Here is a 22,747-nt window from a genome sequence, read left to right as displayed (position 1 = left end):
CTGAAAGTGATGGGGAGAATGGAACCAAGTTGGAAAAAACTCTGCAGGATATTATCCAGGAGAACTTCCCCAATCTTGCAAGGCAGGCCAACATTCAAATTCAGGAAATACAGAGAATGCCACAAAGATACTCCTCGAGAAGAGCAACTCCAAGACACATAATTGTCAGATTCACCAATGTTGAAATGAAGGAAAAAATGTTAAGGGCAGCCAGAGAGAAAGGTCGGGTTATCAACAAAGGGAAGCCCATTAGACTAACAGCTGATCTCTTGGCAGAAACTCTACAAGCCAGAAGAGAGCGGGGGCCAATATTCAACCTTCTTAAAGAAAAGAATTTTCAACCCAGAATTTCATATCCAGCCAAACTAAGCTTCATAAGTGAAGGAGAAATAAAATCCTTTACAGACAAGCAAATGCTGAGAGATTTTGTCACCACCAGGCCTGCCCTACAAAAGCTCCTAAAGGAAGCACTAAACATGGAAAGGAACAACCAGTACCAGCCACTGCAAAAACATGCCAAATTGTAAAGACCATCAAGGCTAGGAAGAAACTGCATCAACTAATGAGCAAAATAAACAGCTAACGTCATAATGACAGTATCAAATTCACACATAACAATATTAACATTAAATGTAAATGGGCTAAATGCTCCAATTAAAAGACACAGACTGGCAAATTGGATAAAGAGTCAAGACCCATCAGTGTGCTGTATTCAGGAAACCCATCTCACAGAGACACACATAGGCTCAAAATAAAGGGATGGAGGAAGATCTACCAAGCAAATGGAAAACAAAAAAAGGCAGGGGTTGCAATCCTAGTCTCTGATAAAACAGACTTTAAACCAACAAAGATCAAAAGAGACAAAGAAAGCCATTACATAATGGTAAAGGGATCAATTCAACAAGAAGAGCTAACTATCCTAAATACATATGCACCCAATACAGGAGCACTCAGATTCATAAAGCAAGTCCTTAGAGACCTACAAAGAGGCTTAGACTCCCACACAATAATAATGGGAGAATTTAACACCCCACTGTCAACATTAGACAGATCAACGAAGCAGAAAATTAACAAGGATATCCAAGAATTGAACTCAGCTCTGCACCAAGTGGACCTAACAGACATCTACAGAACTCTCCACCCCAAATCAATAGAATATACATTCTTCTAAGCACCACATCACACTTATTCCAAAATTGACCACATAGTTGGAAGTAAAACACTCCTCAGCAAATGTAAAAGAACAGAAATCACAGCAAACTGTCTCTCAGACCACAGTGCAATCAAATTAGAACTTAGGATTAAGAAACTCACTCAAAACTACACAACTATATGGACACTGAACAACCTTCTCCTGAATGACTACTGAGTCAATAACAAGATGAAGACAGAAATAAAGATCTTCTCTGAAACCAATGAGAACAAAGACACAATGTACCAGAATCGCTGGGACACATTTAAAGCAGTGGGGAGAGGGAAATTTATAGCACTAACTGCCCACAAGAGAAAGCAGGAAAGATCTAAAATCGACACTCTAACATCACAATTAAAAGAACTAGAGAAGCAAGAGCAAACACATTCAAAAGCTAGCAAAAGACAAGAAATAACTAAGATCAGAGCAGAACTGAAGGAGACAGAGACACAAAGTACCCTTCAAAAAATCAATGAATCCAGGAGCTGGTTTTTTGAAAAGATCAACAAAATAGATTGACTGCTAGTCAGACTAATAAGGAAGAAAAAAAGAGAAGAATAAAATAGATGCAATGAAAAATGATAAAGGGAACATCACCACCAATCCCACAGAAATACAAACTACCATCAGAGAATACTATAAACACCTCTATGCAAATAAACTAGAAAATCTAGAAGAAATGGATAAATTCCTGGACACATACACCCTCCCAAGACTAAACCAGGAAGAAGTTGAATCTCTGAATAGACCAATAACAGGTTCTGAAATTGAGGCAGTAATTAATACCCTACCAACAAAAAAAAGCTCAGGACCAGACAGATTCACAGCCAAATTCTACCAGAGGTACAAAGAGGAGCTGACACCATTCCTTCTGAAGCTATTCCAATCAATAGGAAAAGAGGAAATCCTCCCTAACTCATTTTTTGAGGCCGGCATCATCCTGAAACCAAAACCTGTCAGAGACACAACAAAAAAAGAAAATTTCAGGCCAATATCCCTGATGAACATCGATGCGAAAATCCTCAATAAAATATTGGCAAACTGAATCCAGCAGCACATCAAAAAGCTTATCCACCATGATCAAGTGGACTTCAACCCTGGGATGCAAGGCTGCTTCCACATACACAAATCAATAAACACGATCCATCACATAAACAGAACCAATGACAAAAACCACATGACTATCTCAAAAGATGCAGAAAAGACCTTCAACAAAATTCAACAGCACTTCATGCTAAAAACTGTCAATAAACTAGGTATTGATGGGATGTATCTCAAAATAATAAGCGCTATTTATGGCAAACCCACAACCAATACCATACTGAATGGGCAAAAACTGGAAGCATTCCCTTTGAAAACTGGTGCAAGACAAGGATGCCCTCTCTCACTCCTATTCAACATAATGTTGGAAGTTCTGGCCAAGGTAATCAGGCAAGAGAAAGAAATAAAGGTACTCGGCCGGGCGCGGTGGCTCACGCTTGTAATCCCAGCACTTTGGGAGGCCGAGGCGGGCGGATCACGAGGTCAGGAGATCGAGACCAAGGTGAAACCCCGTCTCTACTAAAAATACAAAAAATTAGCCGGGCGTGGTGGTGGACGCCTGTAGTCCCAGCTACTCGGAGAGGCTGAGGCAGGACTATGGCGTGAACCCGGGAGGCGGAGCTTGCAGTGAGCCGAGATCGCGCCACTGCACTCCAGCCTGGGTGACAGAGCAGGACTCCATCTCAAAAAAAAAAAAAAAAAAAAGAAATAAAGGTACTCAATTAAGAAAAGAGGAAGTCAAATTGCCCCTCTTTGCAGGTGACCTGATTGTATATTTAGAAAACCCCATCGTCTCAGACCAAAATCTCCTTAAGCTGATAAGTAACTTCAGCAAAGTCTCAGGATACAAAATCAATGTGCTAAACTCACAAGCATTCTTATACACCAATAGCAGGCAAACAGAGAGCCAAACCATGAGTGAAGGCCTATTCACAATTGCTTCAAAGAGAATAAAATACCTAGGAATCCAACTTACAAGGGATGTGAAGGACCTCTTCAAGGAGAAGTACAAACCACTGCTCAAAGAAATAAAAGAGGACACAAATAAATGGAAAAACATTTCATGCTTATGGATAGGAAGAATCAATATTGTGAAAATGGCCATACTACCCAAAGTAATTTATAGATTCAATGCCATCCCCTTCAAGCTACCAATGACTTTCTTCACAGAGTTGGAAAAAAGCTACTTTAAACTTCATATGGAACCAAAATGAGCCCACATAGTCAAGACAATCCTAAGCAACAAGAACAAAGCTGGAGGCATCATGCTACCTGACTTCAAACTATACTACAAGGCTACAGTAACCAAAACAGCATGGTACTGGTACCAAAACAGATATATGACCAATGGAACAGAATGGAGCCCTCAGAAATAATACCACACATCTACAACCATCTGATCTCTGACAAACTTGACAAAAACAAGAAATGGGGAAAGGATTCCCTATTTAATAAATGGTGCTGGGAAAACTGCCTACCGATATGCAGAAAGCTGAAACTTGATCCTTTCCTTACACCTCACACAAAAATTAATTCAAGATGGATTAAAGACTTAAAAGCAAGACCTAAAACCATAAAAGCCCTAGAAGAAAACCTAGGCAATACCATTCAGGACATAGGCATGGGCAGACTTCATGTCTAAAATACCAAAAGCAATGGCAACAAAAGCCAAAATTGACAAATGGGATCTAATTAAACTAAAGAGCTTCTACACAGCAAAATAAACTACCATCAGAGTGAACAGGCAACCTACAGAATGGGAGAAAATTTTTGCAATCTACTCATCTGACAAAGGGCTAATATCCAGAATCTACAAAGAACTCAAACAAATTTACAAGAAAAAAACCAAACAACCTCATCAACAAGTGGGCAAAGGATATGAACAGACACTTCTCAAAAGAAGACATTTATGCAGCCAACAGACACATGAAAAAGTGCTCACCATCACTGGCCATCAGTGAAATGTAAATCAAAACCACAGTGAGATACCATCTCACACCAGTTAGAATGGCCATCATTAAAAAGTCAGGAAACAACAGGTGCTGGAGAGGATGTGGAGAAATAAGAACACTTTTACACTGTTGGTGGGACTGTAAACTAGTTCAACCATTGTGGAAGATAGCGTGGCGATTCCTCAGGGATCTAGAACTAGAAATACCATTTGACGCAGCCATCCCATTACTAGGTATATACCCAAAGGATTATAAATCATGCTGCTATAAAGACACATGCACATGTATGTTTACTGTGGCACTATTCACAATAGCAAAGACTTGGAACCAACCCAAATGTACATCGACGATAGACTGGATTAAGAAAATGTGGCACATATACACCATGGAATACTATGCCATAAAAAAGGATGAGTTCATATCCTTTGTAGGGACATGGATGAAGCTGGAAACCATCATTCTCAGCAAACTATTGCAAGGACAAAAATCCAAACACTGCATGTTCTCACTCACAGGTGGGAACTGAACAATGATAACACTTGGACACAGGAAGGGGAACATCAAACACTGGGGCCTGTCATGGGGTGGGGGGAGAGGGGAGGGATAGCATTAGGAGAGATACCTAATGTAAATGATGAGTTAATGGGTGCAGCACACCTACATGGCACATGTATACATATGTAACAAACCTGCACATTGTGCACATGTACCCTAGAACTTAAAGTGTAACACAAAAAAAATTAAAAAAAAAAAAGAAAATGTGGCACATATACACCATGGAATACTATGCAGCCATAAAAAGGATGAGTTAATGTCCTTTGGAGGGACATGGATGAATCTGGAAACCATCATTCTCAGCAAAGTAACACAAGAAGAGAAAAACCAAACACTGCATATTCTCACTCATAAGTGGGAGCTGAACAATGAGAACACATGGACACGAGGAGGGGAACATCACACACTGGGGCCTGTCGGGTAGGAGGCTGGAGGAGAGATAGCATTGGGAGAAACACCTAATGTAAATGACAAGTTGATGGGTGCAGCACACCAACATGGCACACGTATACATATGTAACAAACCTGCACATTGTGCACATGTATTCCAGAACTTAGAGTATAATAAATAATACAGAAAAACTTTTTGACTCTTGTAATACTTACTATAAAGTCATTTAAAACATACAAATACATTGTACAGCTGTAAAAAAAAAAAAAGGTTTTTTCTTAATGTCCTTATTCTATAAACTTTTTCTTCTAATTTTTTTTTGTTTTACTTCTTAAAATTTTTGTTTAAAACTAAAACACACCCATTAGCCTAGGCCTACACAGGGTCAGGATCATCAATATCACTGTCATCCACCTCTACGTCTTGTCCCAGTGGAAAGTCTTCAGGGGCAATAGCAGTTCCATTATAATCTGATAGGATCACCATCATAGATGTGGTTCATCATGGACCGAAACATTGTTACGTAGCACATGACTGAGTCATGCCACTTGTCATAGAGTGTGCTTACACAGACCTAGATGGAATAGTTATTTTTATTTATACATTTTTAATATGGAAAACCAAATGTCTCAGGACCATTGCTGAATATCAATTATTTCCCCTACTTGTTCTGCAATGCCAATATCAACTGCGACATATCAGGTTTCTATATACGTTCTATTACAATCTTATGGGACCACCGTCATACATGTGGTCCATTGTTGGCTGAAATACCTCTACGTAGCACATGATTGTACATATAGCTTTACATGATTTTTAAATCTTTAATATGAAAATTGTATTTGTATGCATTCTTTAGATAAAGCAAGAAGCAGTTTAATGTATTTTTTAAAACTGGAAGCCAAAATAACCAGCTCCTAATCTACATTCCCATTATAACACTTTGGACTTTTAAAATTTACACATATGGTCTACTTGAACATGCAAGCAAATACATCCCTGCAAAGAAAAGACAAATATTTATGTACAAGTAAGTAGTGTTTTAGCTAACAGGCACTCAGATGTGAGAGCTGATGTTTTATGGCTTGACTCTTAGCCTCAATAAAACATGCTCAAGAGGCAGCATTTTTCTTTAGGGATAAGTCATAACTTTGCCATAGAGGGCTATTAGGAGACCATTTACTGACATGGGGCTGAACCTACAATTCCCACAGAGAAATGTTATTTTAAAAGGAAGGCTGATATAGGAGATTTTCGGGAAAATCCCCCCTGGAGACCTGAGGTTCCCCTGGTGCCAGGCATGTAATGCCATTTTTCCTTATTGAAATAGAGAATATCATGTTGCAGCAGTCGTTCTTAAGTGAGATGTGGCATAAGCACATCACTTCTGCATGTACGGTGTCTGCAGGTCTACACTTTGGAAGACGAGTAACATGAAATTGCAGGCTGTTTTTAGAGCTCTTCTGGCTTGCATGAGAGAATGTTTCTTTCTTTATCTATATGTGGAGAGAAATGTCCTTTAGTTTAAGGTCAAATAATATCTCCTAGGGGGAAGACCTGATCAACTGTCTAATGGGATTGAGTCCTTGGGGGTAGTAAATCAATTTCATCATAAAACTGCAACTTCTGCCCTCTAATGCTCCAGAGTGGTTTTAAAAAGTGGCCAGGGCCCTCTCCCCTCCATCAGTAGCTGGACCTGTGATGAGAACTTCAGGGCATAGATTCATCTGGCAGCTCCCTTCTCCTGTCTTCATCCAAACATGGAATCAGGCCCTAGGGAAGTGTATCATTTTTCTTTGTCAGGGGACTAAAAGCAATATGGGTAATAACCATTAATTGGACATTGCATTTAATGTAGAATAAAGCAGGTAAAACCCTTTGTCTAGTTCCTCTATATCACTTGATCTGCTGAAATTTCTTTTCTGTGCTTTGAAAATAGCCAAAACACAGACTAGCTAGAGGGAAGCAACCTTGATTTGGCCCAGCCTTCTAGCTCATCGCAAACCATGTAAGCGTGGTGGGCAGGACCTCCAACACTGGGCAGAGCAATTCATCAGTCAGTGTTTACTGCTGAAGAGTGAGCAAGAGGAAACGAGCTAAAGTCACAGTATGAAACTTTGGGTTTAATATAATTGGAAAATATCTTACATTTACATATAGGACTCCGTTTTTCAAATCATTATCTTGTTTTATCCATCCAGAAACCCATCATGGGAAGAAGGGGGCTTATTATGACTATTAAGTTTACAATAAGGGCACTAAAGAGATTCTTCACTTTCTTCTCAACAGACAAACTCCCTGCAGAGTTCATCTACTCCTATGACTAACATTCCAATAACAACAGCTAACATTTTTTGAGTGTTTACTATGTGCAAGTTATTCTGCTTAGTGCTTTACATACATTTATCTAACTTATTCCTCTCAACACCTGTGAGATAAACGTAGGATGGCATAGAGGTGATAGATAAGACAAATTATGTCCTTTAACGGAAACAGCTCTGGGCTCAGAGTCTGATTAAAAGTGCAGGTGCACAGGTAGTATGGCTTACAGGTAACCTAAAGGAAACCTAGAGGCAGCCTGCTTGCCCTTGAAGCCTATCTTCACCTCCCAGTTCTCTGGTCTTTGGCAAGTTACTCAGTCATTCTTACCTTCCCTTTCCTCATGTTTAAATGTGGATTAAGCCTCATTGAGTTTTGAGTGGATTGAAGGCGTTTATACAAATAACCTGCTTGCAGCAGTGCTTAGCACATAAGTAGTGCCCGTTAAGTGTCAGTAACATTATTTTTACTTCTTGCTGGATGCCACTGGACACATCACTTTACCTCTCTGAACCTCAAGGTTCTTACCTAAGAAAATACTTATATTAATACTTGCTTACCTCATAGGCTTAATAGGCATAATATATATGAAAATGAAAATAGTATTTTAATTATATAATTTTAGAGTGATTTGGTATCATTTTATGACTTCCGAGTTAGTCTCTAGTCCTGACCAGTCTCCTAAGATATACTCCTGAATTTTCTAATGACCATTTTCATGTGGAATTAAAAGGCATTAATTCCTTGATTTATTCTCCAAATAAATACTAAGCAGTTGCTCTGGGCCAAAAGGTGGGGCATAGAGAAAAATAGGCGGTATGTGTTCTCAAAGAGTTTGCAATCCTGGAGGAGACACACACAAGAAACCAATGTTAACAACACAGTATCCTAAATGTTATGGATGACGAGACTACAGGAAGAAGACTCAGCTTGCAGGGGACAGAGAGACCACAAAATTCCCCACAGAAGGGAGCATTTCAACATCACTGTGGCCCAAAACAACCCTGTGGTCGATATAGTCATCCTTTCTTTCTCTTTTCTTCCTCTGTATGTCTTTTTTAAAAAACGTGAATTTATATCTGTCTGAAATGCCTTATGATGGCTTGCTATATACAACAGGAACAATGGCTAAGGGCCTCTCGAATAATTTCTTCATGTTGTAACTCTATTAAGGTTGGGCTTAAAGGATATAAAGAATCAAGCAACTCATTGTAAACCTTCAACCACAATTTGGCAGGGAAAAATCTAGATTCTCTCAAACAAGTTTCATAAGACGGAGTCTATGGCCGTTCTTTCATTAGGTATCTTAATAACTTGATAATTAGCCAGAAAGAGTCATGGAATGATTATTTTTAACACACCTGATGTCTCATTCCACCATTTCAAGACTTACCCCAGTGTTTCTCAATTTCTTTCTTCGAAGTGTCACTAATGACAGCCAACAGGAGCCAGGTATCCTTACAGGGCCTGGGCGGAGCTTGGGGCCATCCACAAGCACAGTATTTTTTGAAGTTTCAAGATTACTGTGGATTTTGTAGCCTAAGCCATAAGCTACACATACTTATGTAAATATCCTATTATTTTACATCTTATACTATTTAACAATATAAGATTATTTTCTCTCCGAATCTAGTTTTATTTCTTAGTACTTTTTTTTCAGTCATAAAAGCTATGTCATTGTAGGAAATTAGAAAACTATATCAAATTACAAATTTAAAATTAAGCTTTTCTGGCTGGGCGTGGTGGCTCACACCTGTAATGTCAGCACTTTGGGAGGCTGAGGTGGGCATATCACCTGAGGTCAAGAGTTCAAGACCACCCTAGCCAACATGGTGAAACCTCGTCTCTACTAAAAATACAAAAATTAGCTGGGTGTCAGGGCATGTGCCTGTAATCGCAGGTACTTGGGATGCTGAGGCAGAAGAATCACTTGAACCCGGGAGGTGGAGGTTGCAGTGAGCTGAGATCATGCCATTGCACTACAGCCTGGGCGACAGAGTGAGACCCTGTCTCAGACAAACAAACAAACAAAAATTAAATTAAGCTTTTCTATAATTTAATTCCCAAACTACTAACCATTCTTGGTGCTTTTCCTTCTAAGTATTGTAATATACAGATATAGATAAAAATATATAATTATGTAAATACATACATACAATTTGAAGTCATCTCTATATCTTTCAGGGTCATATCCTGCTTTTTTTTTTTAACTAAACAGTAATTATTTGATGATTTGGTACACATTTTTATTTAATGGTTTGATGAGTGTAAAAGTTTAAAGTACAGGATCTATAGCTTGGATTTGAATCCAAACTTAGCTCATTACTAGCCTTGGGCTCCTCATCTATAAATGGAAGTTAATAATATTGCCTTCTGCAGACAGTTGAGAATGAAACGATTTAATGTATGTGAAGTGCTTAGACACAGCATGGCACAGAGTGAAGGCCTCGATAAGGGTTAGTGCAATTTCTTCTCAATGATTTGAGAAGCTACTTTTGTCATATACTGAATTCCCTTACGTATTTTGGTCTACTTCCAGATGTTCTGTTTTCTTCCATTGACAGCAATCTATTTATGTAGCCACACTACCTTGTTTTACATGTTGTTTATACAAAGAGGCCAAACTGGTGTGGCTAATTCTCTTGATTACTCTTCTTTTTCAGGATTTTTCTGGCTATTTTTGTGGTCCATTTTCCACATGAACTTTAGAATAACTTGCTTAATTAAAATACTTTTAATATTTGCATTTAAATTGCATTTGTGGAATATCTGAATATATAAGCCTTTACAATGCTTTTATAACTTACTGCTCTTCATTTTCATTATATACGCCTTTATTTTTATCTTAGTCTACTCTATTATAGGGGCTTTTTTCTACCATAGTGGCTCCCAACTCAGATACCTTGTTATTTCTTAAAAATTTTCTCTCAAACTTGACATTAAAAAAGAGGAAGAAAAAGAGAAACGATATTCTGGCATTTAGAAAGCAGCATCTATGCAGCTATACACCAGGTAGCATTCCCAAGTATGCCCCTTGGAACTGGTGCTGTAGGATTTTAACAGGTTGTATTTTGCAGAAAAAAATAAGGGGTTGTGTGATTAAACACATTTAGAAATTCTAAGTTAAACAAAACTAAATACATTTTTTACTCTGTAAGAACATCCAGAAACTTTAATGTAGGTAATTTTTTTTCTGATTCTCTAAAAGGAGATATATTTTGTATAAGGGCCCAAACTTTTGGCTATGTGAGCTTTTCTAGAAACAACTCTTAGTAATTAAGCTCCTGGATATACTGGTTTGGGAAACTCTGCCAAAATGGGTTGCCTCCAAGATTTTGGTACCGAAGATGACTTCTTTTTCCTCTTTCTATAAGCACTGTTCTAGGAGGTGGACTAATGGTTTTAAAATCTAGGATAATTGATCTTAAATCTAAATGAAATTCCTCTCAGATTTGGTCTGTGGGTTGACTGAGTTCCCCTTTCTGATGGTGATGTGCATTTTCGTTTCTTTCAATGTCTTTGTGTGTGTTTCAGTGGGAAATCGGGAGACATTAAACTGGTCAAACGCTGACCTAAATGAGAAACCTGGTCTCATATTCCATCAGTTACACACTCAACTAACTTAACACTAAGTCTGAACTGTTGACTAACACAGAGCAAATGGTTCCTAAAATTTATAGCGAATGTATTTTTAAAACTCAACATTTGATGGAGAATAATTTTTCTCCTTCAGGGAATTTTTATTGTTTAAACAAAACAACAGCCTGCACAAGTATTAGGCAAAGTACCAAAATTAAGGTTTCTGTTTTTCTTTTTTTTTTTCTTTTTGGCAGGAGAGAAATTATTTTCATGTAGTCATTTGTTGGACCTTGGGGTAAAATTATATTTCATAGTTCCCTTGTTCCCAGGCTGTGGTTAAAAAAAAAAGAGATTGATGTCTGAAATTTCAAGTGTATTTGTCTTACAAATTTGTTTGATTCTCTTGAGAATAATTATCTCATATCATTTGAAGGTTAGTAATTCCTTAGGAATGACCCTTCTGTTATAATTAGTAACTTACATGCAGCTAAGAAAAGTGAAAGTTAATGGGCTTAGTTTCTTGCATTGCTGTTTTATTAAACTGTTAATCTTTGAAACAAATAACAAGAGTCCTAGAGACACTGCTCAGTGGAGTAATCATATTTCCTTTCATTTGCTGAGACTAGGTAATGTGGACATAGATGGTAACATAACAATGGTCAGTAAGAAAAACCTCATTATATAATACTATATATATACAAGGGAAAGGTGTGTCCAATGGCTGTTAGGAGGAACTTCCAATGATTTCTTCTTCCCAGTTTCCCAGACATTAGATTCAAGACTTCAGTGGAACAGGAAAGAAGGAATGAACAAGGGTAGAAAGGAAGGGAGAGGAAATACAAAAAAAGAAAGAAAAAAAGATCTTATAAATGGTGAATCCAGAAAGTCACGATCCTTTAATAAGAAACCAAAAATAGAAAGAAAGAAAAGAAAAGAAAAATTAAAAAAAGACTTAGCTCATGTAACCCACTCACAACGTTGCTCAACGTATAAGCTAGAAAAAATGGTATGGGAATTTGAAAGAGTCTTCAAGTTCCCAAAAAGAGAATGGGAGCAACCTAACTTTGGGACTTTGAATGAAGTGGTTCTTTTCTGAGTCTTAGGTGAAGATTACAGTTTAATGTTAGATCTTTGCATAGACTGAGATTTCTCCATAGTCACAGGCTATTGGTCATATACCCTCAGGACACCAAGAAAACTCTTTAACCCAGCCACAAGATAAATGGATTATTTTTCTTTTTTACAATTTTTACAAATATTGTTTAATAAAGCAGGTACAGACAACGTCCACTTAAAACCCATAGCCCAGGCCAAAAATTACAAATAAAATAAAGAAGAACAGTATTCTGTTGTATTCATTTCTACATGAAAACTTTTTAAATTGCTAATGAAAATTAGAACTTTTCTAGGATCTTCTGACAAGGTTTTTTGAGATGGGGTCTCATTCTGTCACCCAGGCTGGAGTGCAGTGGCATGATCTTGGCTCACTGCAACCTTTGCCTCCCAGGTTCAAGCTATTCTCCTGCCTCAGCCTCCCAACTAGCTGAGACTACAGGTGTGCACCACCACACCCAGATAATTTATTTTTTGTATTTTTAGTAGAGATGGGGTTTTGCCGTGTTGGCCAGGTTTGTCTCGAACCCCTGAGCCCGAGCAATTCACCTGCCTCAGCCTCTCAAAATGCTGAGACTATAGGCATGAACCACCGTGCCCGGCCCTAACAAGATGGATTTGGGGACATTATCTAGGTAATAGCAGAGAGAGATTCAGAAAATAAAGATGGAACACACAAGAGTTTAAGCAGCACACAGAATAGAAAGCAAAGGTCCAGCATGCAGACAATTTCTAGAAATAGAGAATAGGAAGAACGGTGGTGTGGAACTAAATTATCATAAGCCTTGGATAATTTTAATGGGCATTTGTTACAATTGTCATTGAAAAGTAGAGGACATGTGTTTCATGAACAGTTAATGAAAATCATCAGAAGAATGAGAAGACAGCTCCAGAAGAGCTTTCAAGGATACAGAGTACTAGCTTAGCCATTCATCTTTCAGATCAAGGAGAAGTTAGGAAACTGAGTTTCTTTCAATTCAGTTTACTAACAAGAGTGAAAAACTTTTCTGTAATACACAACAGTTTCTTCTTTTCGTGTTTCCAAGGACTGCTGACTTATGAACTTGAAACCATGAATATTTGTTTTAGGGAACTGCATGTGGTAGATTGTTTGTTATTGCAGAGAATCGTATTTGTTTACTTCAAATTGTGACTACAGCTTGTGATTTTGATATTTCCCATTTTCTTACTAAGAAAACAACACATTTTCCAACTAAAATAAAAAAAGATTCAGTTATTTTAAAGACTTTTTTAGTTACAGGAAAAATACCTTATTCTTCCACAACTGACATGAGTGAAAAGCTGGAGAATATTCTACAATTGAGGAAAGACATGAATCCTTATTTTAGGAAGCAAATGAGTCCAGCAGCAGAAACAAGAATTAACGCACACATAGATGTACCACAGGACATAGTAAAACACCCAGGATACAAAGAAAGCCTTCAAAATGACTAGGATGAATAATCCAATTACCTACCAAGGAGCAACAATTAGAGTGGCATAAAACTTATTATTCATTTATTCATGCATTCTACATGGTCCCCAAATATTTCTCAAACCCCTACTTTATGCCAGACACTATTCTAGGTAGCTTGGGTAAATCTGTAAACAGGAAAGGGGAAGGGAAGAGAAATGGGGAAAGGAGAGAAAGGGAGGAAAGGAAGGAATAAAAATAGAAAAGAAAGAAAAAGAGAAAGAAGGAAGGAAAGAGGGATGGAGGGAAGAAGGAAGAAAAGAGGGAGGGAGGGAAGAAGGAAGGAAAAACAAGGGAAAAAAAGGAAAAGGTCAGAAGTTGAGAGAATAATATCTTTAAATTGAAATAACCTTGTGATAATTAACTTACTAATTGTAGCATCTGTGATCTTGTTACATTGAACTCAATCTGCCTAGTTTCCTTTTTCCTAATATACAATCCTTACTGGTTGTAATAATTTTCTAGTGCTGCTGTAACGAATTATCACACAATAGTGGCTTAATACAACACAAATTATTACCTTACCGTTCTGGAGGTCAGAAGTCCAAAACCAGTCTCACTCAGCTAAAATCAAGGAGTCACTTTTGCAGGCTGTCTCCTACAGAGGCTCTAGAGGTAAATCTGTTTTCTTGCCTTTTCCGGCATTTAAAGGCTTCCTGTATTCCTTGGCTCAGGGCGCCTTCCTCCATCTTCAAAGCCAGCAGGGTAGAATCTTTCAATCTCTCTCTCTCTCTCTCTCTCTCCCTGCCCCCCTTTCTCTCTCCATCTGTACTTCTCTTCCTCTCTTTTCTCTCCCTCACATGCGCATAACTCTCCTTGCTCCATCACATCTACTCCCCAGCCTCTGACTTCCCCCCGCCGCCTTCCTCTTATAAGGACCCTTGTGATTACATTCAGCACACCTGGATAATCCAGGCTACCCTCCCCCTCTCAATATCCTTAATTTGATAGATCTGCAAAGATCCTTTGCCATATAATGTGATATTCACAGGTTCCAGGGATTAGGATGTGGATGTAGACGTCTTTTGGTGGGTGGGAGGGGCAGTATTTTGTCTTTTAGAGTAGTTGTTTCACTGTCACTTTTAAATAACAGTCATCCTAAAACTGTATCCAGCTGAAGTAAACCATTCAAAGAGTGAAGGTAAACCAATATTTTGGAGAAAGACAGTTTGACAGTTACAGACCATTGCTGAAAGAATCACTAAGGGCTTTTCTGCAGTAAGAAGAAAATTGAATGCAGAAGGAAGGATTGAGAAGGAAGATGCAAAAATAAAATAAAATAAATATATGCATTATATTAAAACAAACTGGTGTAAAAATACTGGAAGGCAATAATATGGAAGATGAGGAGGAGGCACGGTAGTGATAGGAGTCACGGCACCCTGCGGTTCTTATGCGGCATAGAGGGAAGGGAGCAAGGTTGATTAACTGCAGAGATCAATGTTAACATCTGAATAACCTCCAAAAGAAAAGATAGCACTTAAAAAACACAGCAACCCTCAGACTCAAAACATAGCACATGCACCTAACAACATAGCCTCAAAATATAGAAAGCAAAAATATACAGAATTGCAAGAAGAAATTAATAAATGTACACTTCTAGTAGGAAGTGTGCATGTATCACACTTCTAATAGGAAGTTTTTTTTTAACATACCTCTCTTAGAATCTGATAGACAAAGGAGGCAAAAAAATTAGTAAGGCCATAGGATAGATGAGTAATCCAATTAACGGGCTTAATCTAATGAACATGTATACAGCTCTTTACCCACCAATGCACTCTGCATTTCTTTTCAAGTACACAAGAACATTTACAAACATTGACTACACAGTGAGCCAAAAGCAAGGGTTAAAAATACCAAATAATTGATATCATTGCTGTCCAATGGACATAAATATGAGTCATATAGATAATTTTAGAGTTTCTAGTGTCCACATTAAAAATAGTTTAGAAAGCAGGTAAAATTAATATTATTATAAATTATTGTATTGATTATTTTAATAATATGGTGATTATATTACTGGACATTATTTTAATTAATAATATATTTTACTTTATTTTACCAATATATCCAGATATTATTGCTTTTTCATATTAAGTCTTAGAGATACAGCACATCTCAGTTTGGATAGCCCCATGTGAAGTGCTCACTAGCCACATGTTGCTAATGACTATTATAACGGACAGAGCAGCACTGTGTCTTACAGATCACACTCTCCCACGTCAGTGTAATACCTAGAAATCAAATGATAGTTTAAACAATAATGAATTAGGATGCTTGGAAATTTCAATAATAAATTTAAACAAATTGTGAACCTAGACATTTGGAAAATTTAAAAACTTCCTTCAAAATAATTCATGGACAAAGAGGAAATCAAATGAAAATTATGAAATATTTATAACTGAACAACAATAAAAACCTAGAAGACAAAATGTGGGGGACAAAATGTAAATATCTAGAGACAGGTGTATGACTCATACGGGAACTTGGTATATGACTGAGGCGGCATTTAAAGTTAGTAGGGAAAGAATGGGTTATTCATGGGAAAAACATATGTGATTGGAATCTTGTCTCACACCATACACAGAAAATGATTTTTTTTTTTTCGAGAAAGAGTCTTGGTCTGTTGCCCAGCCTGGAGTGCAGTGGCTCAGTCTCGACTTACTGCAACTTCTGCCTGCTGGGTTCAAGCGATTCTCCTGCCTCAGCAACCCAAGTAGCTGGGATCACAGGTGCGTGCCACCATGCCGGCTAATTTTTCTATTTTCAGTAGAGATGGGGTTTTGCCATGTTGGCCAGGCTGGTCTTGAGCTGGCCTCAAGCGATCTGCCTGCCTCAGCCTCCCAAAGTGCTGAGATTACAGGCGTGAGCCACCATGCCCAGCCAGAAAATGAATTTTTTGTTGAATGGTAGAAAATCTTTCTACGTGGAAAATGGAACAGTCCTATGAACCTGCTTAAATCATGAGTCAAGAATGTTAGACCAGACAAAAGATACTCTCTCTAGCCCCAAACCTTCAATGATTACATTATTCTTTCCCACATTATTGTGTGACATCAGCAGACAATAATGTGGGAAATGTGGCCATAACTTATAGCTCCTCATAGGGACCTAAGATTTGTGGACAGGCAACAGGAGATAACAGTGCTTAGGCTTGGAATTATCTGGAATTGGGTGTGACCTTGGGCAAGAAATAACCTCATTTGTTTAGTCTTGATTTTCTCAGCTGTAAAACAGTGATACTGATGATTACCTTTCAAGGCACTCATAGGAATTTAAATAGATTAAATGCATCAAGGGCTTAGAAAATATTAATTCACTTTCCCTAAACTGGAAGGTCCAGAGTGTATTGGGGGCATTTGTCCTAGTGCCCTGCATCCTCTTGCAACACTGCAAGGCCTGAGGGGTTCTGTAGTGATATGGAATATCGCAGGGGTGCTCTGAGGTGGACATGAAGGGCAAGGGCTCTGAAATTAGGCAAACTTGGCTTTGAATCCAAGGTCTATCTTTCGCCAGCTCTTAGACCTTAGGCAAGTTACTTAACATCTCTCGCCTCAGTATTTACATCTGTAAGCAGAGTTAAAAATAGTTCCTGTGCTGATGGTGGGAATGTAAGTTAGTTCAACCACTGTGGAAGACAGTGTGGCGATTCCTCAAAGACTAGAACCAGAAATACCATTTGACCCAGCAAGCCCACTACTGGGTATATGCCCAAAGGAATATAAATCATTTTATTACAAAGATACATGCACACATGTTTATTGCAGCACTATTAACAATAGCAAAGACATGGAATCAACCCAAATGCTCATCAGCGACAGACTGGATAAAGAAAATGTGGCACATATACACCATGGAATACGATGCAGCCATAAAAAGGAACAAGATCATGTCCTTTTCAGGGACATGGATAGATCTGGAAGCCGTTATCCTCAGCAAACTAACGCAGGAACAGAAAACCAAACACCACATGTCCTCACTTCTAAGTGAGAGCTGAACAATGAGAACACAAGGACACAGGGAGGGGAACAACACACACTGGAGCCTGTTGAGGGGTGCAGGGGGAGGGAGAGCATCAGTAAAAATAGCTAATGCATGTGGAGCTTAATACCCAGGTGATGGGTTGACAGGTGCAGCAAACCACCATGGCACATGTTTACCTATGTAGCAACATGCTACACATGCACACCAGAACTTAAAATAAAAAATTTAAAAAATATTTCCTGTGTCTTGATCAAGATTCTTAGTTGCAGCAACAGACAACAACTCTGGCTCTCCTTCAGCAGCAGAAAGAGGCTGTGTTAAGAATATTGAGTAGTCATGGGTTCCCCAGACTGCACAGCTGGGTACTAGGTCCAAAGTCATGCCTCAGATTGGCCCCATGAAGATGCCATGTTGACTCCAGTGTTCACTGGCTGCTAACACTAGAATCATTTCTGCTACTGGAAACTGGCTGTGTCTCTGTGGGCCAGAGCAGGCTCCAGGCCGTCTCTGCTTTTTGTGTCATTGGCTCTCTTGTCCAGGTCTGACTGATGGAGCCTAAGTCACTTGTCCAAATCCTAGCTGTAGGGGAGGCTGAGAAAGTGAGTTTCCCACTTCTCTGTGGGAACAAGCCTCCTCCTGCAGAGACTCCCTACCTCCACTGAGACCTCAGCCTGATTAGCTCTCTAAGAGAAAGGGAGTTCAGATGCTGGTTGGCCACAGAGAATACCCACCACACCTGTCTCAAGGATTCCTGGGAGAATAAAATGAGCTGGTGAACGTGAAGCACGTAGCACAGTGTAGGGTTTCAGGGCTCAGCCGGGAGACTCTTTCAATACAGAGGACAGAAGAGCAGTTTTGGAAGAACAACAGAGCATGTTCTGACCAGGAACTGGGGTGGATATGTTAAAAAGCTCTTCTCATGTTCCTATCAGCCAGCGTAACCAATGTTGCCAGAGATTCTGACTCCTTAATTCACATGGGAAACATGAAGGACCTTGAACAATGTTGAAGGTTAGGGAAGATGTAAAAAAAAAAAAAAACTGTGCGTGACTTGTTTTTGGAGTGGACTCACCTGTGACTGAGCCAACAGCGAGCAGGCGTGCTTCCACTGCTCCCAGATCATCAGCTTTACTGCGTGTGGCTTTTCTGAGCACAAGAAATAAACAAGTAAACCCTCCTTTATTCTTGTGAGTTTTCTTTTTAAAACAGGACTTTGAAGAGTTTTATGGAGATACTTTTAGCAGAAACATAGAAGGTCTTATAATTGCTTTTTAGGTGAAAGAATTGAATTCACAGAAAAAGATACTTCCTTCCAGATGCTTTTCTTCCTACAGAGAAGCTTAATCACACGCACATTAGAAAGTGATGCTTTTCTTTCTACAAAGAATCTTCACCACACACTCACTTTCCATTGTCAGTTCTTCAAATCCTTTCCTGCGTCAGAATGAAGCAGCAAAATATGAGTACTTTGAAGGCAGTGAACGATTGTGTGGATCTTCATAATTTTTATTAAAGTTATTTCTGCCTAGATCTGTTTGTTCAGCTCTGCCCTCATTTTCTGCAAACTCTGGGTCTAAGATTTATATTAGACCGTAAGCAGGTTTGAGGGTGAATAATCATGAGTTCTATGTTCTTATTACTTCCCACAAAAGTTGATGCAGGATCACACTGCTCAAAAGGAGAGTTCAGCAAATATTATTTACTGTGAGCAGTCTGTGTGCTGCGTCTGGCGGGCCAGGCCCCGCACATGGCTCCCAGGGGCACGCTGAGAGCCCCACACTCCCGTGCTGGGAGAGCAATCATCATTAAACAATATTTATTAAATAGCCCTATGCATGTGGCACTGGGCTATTTAAGTAAGGAGAGCAGTCGCAGTCCGCACCCTTTGGGAGCTTACAATATCAAACAGGACATTTTTTAGAGCCTGAAGGTACCCTGGTGAGGCACGGCACTGAAAGAGTTCATTCACACCAGAGGGCTAGGCTTTTCTCTCAGCCTGCGGTTCACTCCATCTGCCTTCCCAGGCTCTAGGCTGTAGCTCAGTTCACTTAAAAGGTCCATTATTGGGAGAATTCACTGAAAATCTCTGTGCTAAAATAGCCCTTATACCAGAACCTCCACAATCCTAGCATTTCCTTTCCATGAGATCCATTGAGCCCCACGTGCAGGTTACAGAGGTGAATGTCACATTATTTCTTCTATCCAGAAGCTGACGGGGGACCCAGTGGGAGTGGGGAATGCTCAGTTACCCTGGATTATGGGAGAGGCCAGTAGGTATAACACAGCCTCCATAACACATGTCCTACACAGTGCAGAACGTGTGGATGAGCACATGAAAGAGAAAACTGCTCATTCTGACTTGTGGGGATCAGAAAAGGCTGCAAGGAGAAGAGAGCATCTGAATTAGCTCTTGAAGTTAGGTGAGACTTCAGTGGGCAAAAACCATGGCCAAGCATTCCAAACTTTTGCATGGGTCCTGGAAGAGTTGCGGAAAATGATGAATTTATCTAACAGGCTTTCAAATAGTTCCTCTCACATGGGGCCTATTTCATCTGTTTCCAAAATTCTTGGATCTATAGGTTGGAAGCAGAATTGGGACGTATTCCACTTGGGGCTAGGAGCCAACTCCTTTCCCTGCTGCTACTGCTCACTCCCTCTGTCTCATCCAGGAGAATGCTCCACCCGGAAGCACAGAATGAAAGGTAAAGGAATGGCTGTAGCCCAGACTTCAGCTGTGCCAGATGAACAACTTTTGGGATCATTCAGAAATATAAAATAATCCAGCCCTCCCTGCCATTCTAGGTCACAGTCAGATGACTGAAAACAAGGCATTCTCATACGCTGTTAAACAGATGTGATCATTTTCTCCACATCCTGGGAGTTAACAAAGAGACCTCTAGGGACGTTTTGTCTGCCAGGTGTTTGGCAGTGGCACTGACAGGAAAAGAAGACTCGTAATGTTTAGAGGTCAAGCGGACCTCAGTGAGTCCTTTAGTCCAGCCCTTGCCTTTAGTCTGGAAAGCACACAAGCCATGAAGCTAGGATAGCTGTGCCTTACTTACAGAGTGTCTCAAGAAGATGCAGTTTAGAAATTGGGGTGTCTAGCCTGATACTTGATGCTACTCTCTCTTGAGCCTCCCTATACCCCATGCAACCCCTTTACTTTTCATGTTGATTTGAGGTCACACATTCAAGAGGCACCTGCCTGTTCTTCCACTCCACAGTGCCATAGTTATCATGGAAAAGGGGGGTCTTCACCAAGTGTCACCCTCTTGGGACAAGAATCCTCTGCTTTGCCCCAATTCCCATGTAGTTTCATCCTACAACTTCCTTTGTACATGGTGACCTCAAATGACAGCACACAATCATACATAAGTCTTTCTATCAAAAGTAAGCTATTCTTACCTCTCTTTTTTTTTTTTCTAAAGCCAAAGTCAAATGATGCCTTAGTCCAAAGGATTTCACATCTTCACATGCAAAACCAGCCAAGTTTTAACGAAAACATTTCAGCTACATAAAATGAGACCTCTAACGTGTACAGCCAAGTTTGGAAAGGACTCCTTCTTTGTGTGGAAATTCTTGAAATTCTTCCTGACTTTGCTGGAAGCTTGCAGCCTTTCCATGTGTCTCTACGTCTTAATCAGTCCAACTCACAACTTTTTTTTAATGTGGTCACTTACTAAAAGCAAGTATGTTCTGCTTCTATAATGTAGTAACAACACATGTTTGCATGCTATTTAGAAAAAATTGGATAGCGTTATGATAAACGGAGTTCCTCTGGAAGCCTGACAACTTGTACACTGTGATGCCATCTTTCCACCTATAAAATGGAAACAACCCTATAGACTTGGTGGTATTAAGCGAGCAGTTGTATAGAAATTATTTGAAAATTATCTGGCAAATAACAAGTAGAATTTGGGGTTTTGTTGATGTTATTGTTGTGATCTTTAAGTCTTTATTATAATTATGCTGGCTGAACTTGTTTCTTTTATCTGTAAGACAGATCAAAGTAAAGTAAAACAAATAGAAAGTTCTCCATCAGTCAATGTACAATTCAGGTCCAGCACCCCAGATTTAAGCTACCACTAGGTTTCTTTTCTTTTGAAAAACAAATGGATATTATTTAACCAGGGTAGCATGAATAGAAGAAATAAATATTTTATTATTTTTATATTGTTAATTTCTTGCTCTTTAACTTTTTAAATAACAATTTTTGGCAGATGAGTAGTCAAAATCATTAATCTAACAGTCAAGTATCTCCAATAGATGAGTGAAGAAAAGATTAGGTTAAGGATCATTCTCTGTTAAAAAATAAAGATTTCCCCCTTCACTGTAAACATTAAAAACGTATACATTTGAAATATTTACTATACATTATAATGTATAGGAAAGTAGAGGCAAAAATTATGCATAATTCAAACATCCCCAAAGCAACACAGTTTCAATGTTGGCCAATTTGTCTCTGCTCTTTTCTGTATTCATAGTTATGGGTTTATGAATGTTTCTGATCACACTGTATTTAAAACTTTACATTTTAATTTAGCATTACAACATGACAACTCTCCAAGCCTTTATTAATTCTTTGTAAACCTTATTTTAAATGGCTGCATAATATTGCATTAAGCAAATGATTTACTTAAAGGCATCAGATTGGTCTTTTAAATATAATTATATTGGATTCTGTGCATAAAGCTATTTCCTTCTTTTTTTATTTTTTCTGAGACAGAGTCTCACTCTATTGCCCCAGCTGGAGTGCAGTGACACGATCTTGGCTTACTGCAACCTCCGCCTCCCAGGTTCAAAACACTCTTCTGCCTCAGCCTCTCGAGTAGCTGGAATTACAGGGGTGCACCACCATGCATGGCTAATTTTTGTATTTTTAGTAGAGACGAGGATTCACCATGTTGGCCAGGCTAGTCTCAAACTCCTGACCTCAAGTGATCCACTCGCCTCGGCCTCCACAATTCTGGGATTATAGGGAGCTTTTTCCTTCTTTAGGATTAATTTTTATTATATAAATTCTCAGAAGTGAGAGTAAAATGCTGGGGCATTTTTCATATTTATTTACAAGACTAAAGTCCGTAGTTATTTTATTTAAGTAGAATTTTTGTCCCCACCATAGTGAGCACTCATGAATCTGCCATATG

At 38.9% G+C, this 22,747-nt stretch overlaps 1 long non-coding RNA gene across 1 annotated transcript in view; it reads right to left on the bottom strand.

The window, feature by feature from the left end:
- The window catches only part of LOC134731854 (uncharacterized), a 130,888-nt gene extending 116,441 nt beyond the window's left edge, over positions 1-14,447 (bottom strand). The window contains exon 1 of the long non-coding RNA XR_010114493.1: positions 14,142-14,447. This is a non-coding gene — a long non-coding RNA (uncharacterized lncRNA). The remainder of the gene's footprint in view (positions 1-14,141) is intronic.
- Positions 14,448-22,747: the final 8,300 nt, after the last annotated feature.

The sequence above is a fragment of the Symphalangus syndactylus genome, chromosome 11 (genome assembly GCF_028878055.3).
Source record: "Symphalangus syndactylus isolate Jambi chromosome 11, NHGRI_mSymSyn1-v2.1_pri, whole genome shotgun sequence".
NCBI classification, from domain to species: Eukaryota; Metazoa; Chordata; class Mammalia; order Primates; family Hylobatidae; genus Symphalangus; species Symphalangus syndactylus.
Note: the sequence above shows the minus strand (reverse complement) of the source record. Positions and strands in the feature narration are given on the sequence as shown.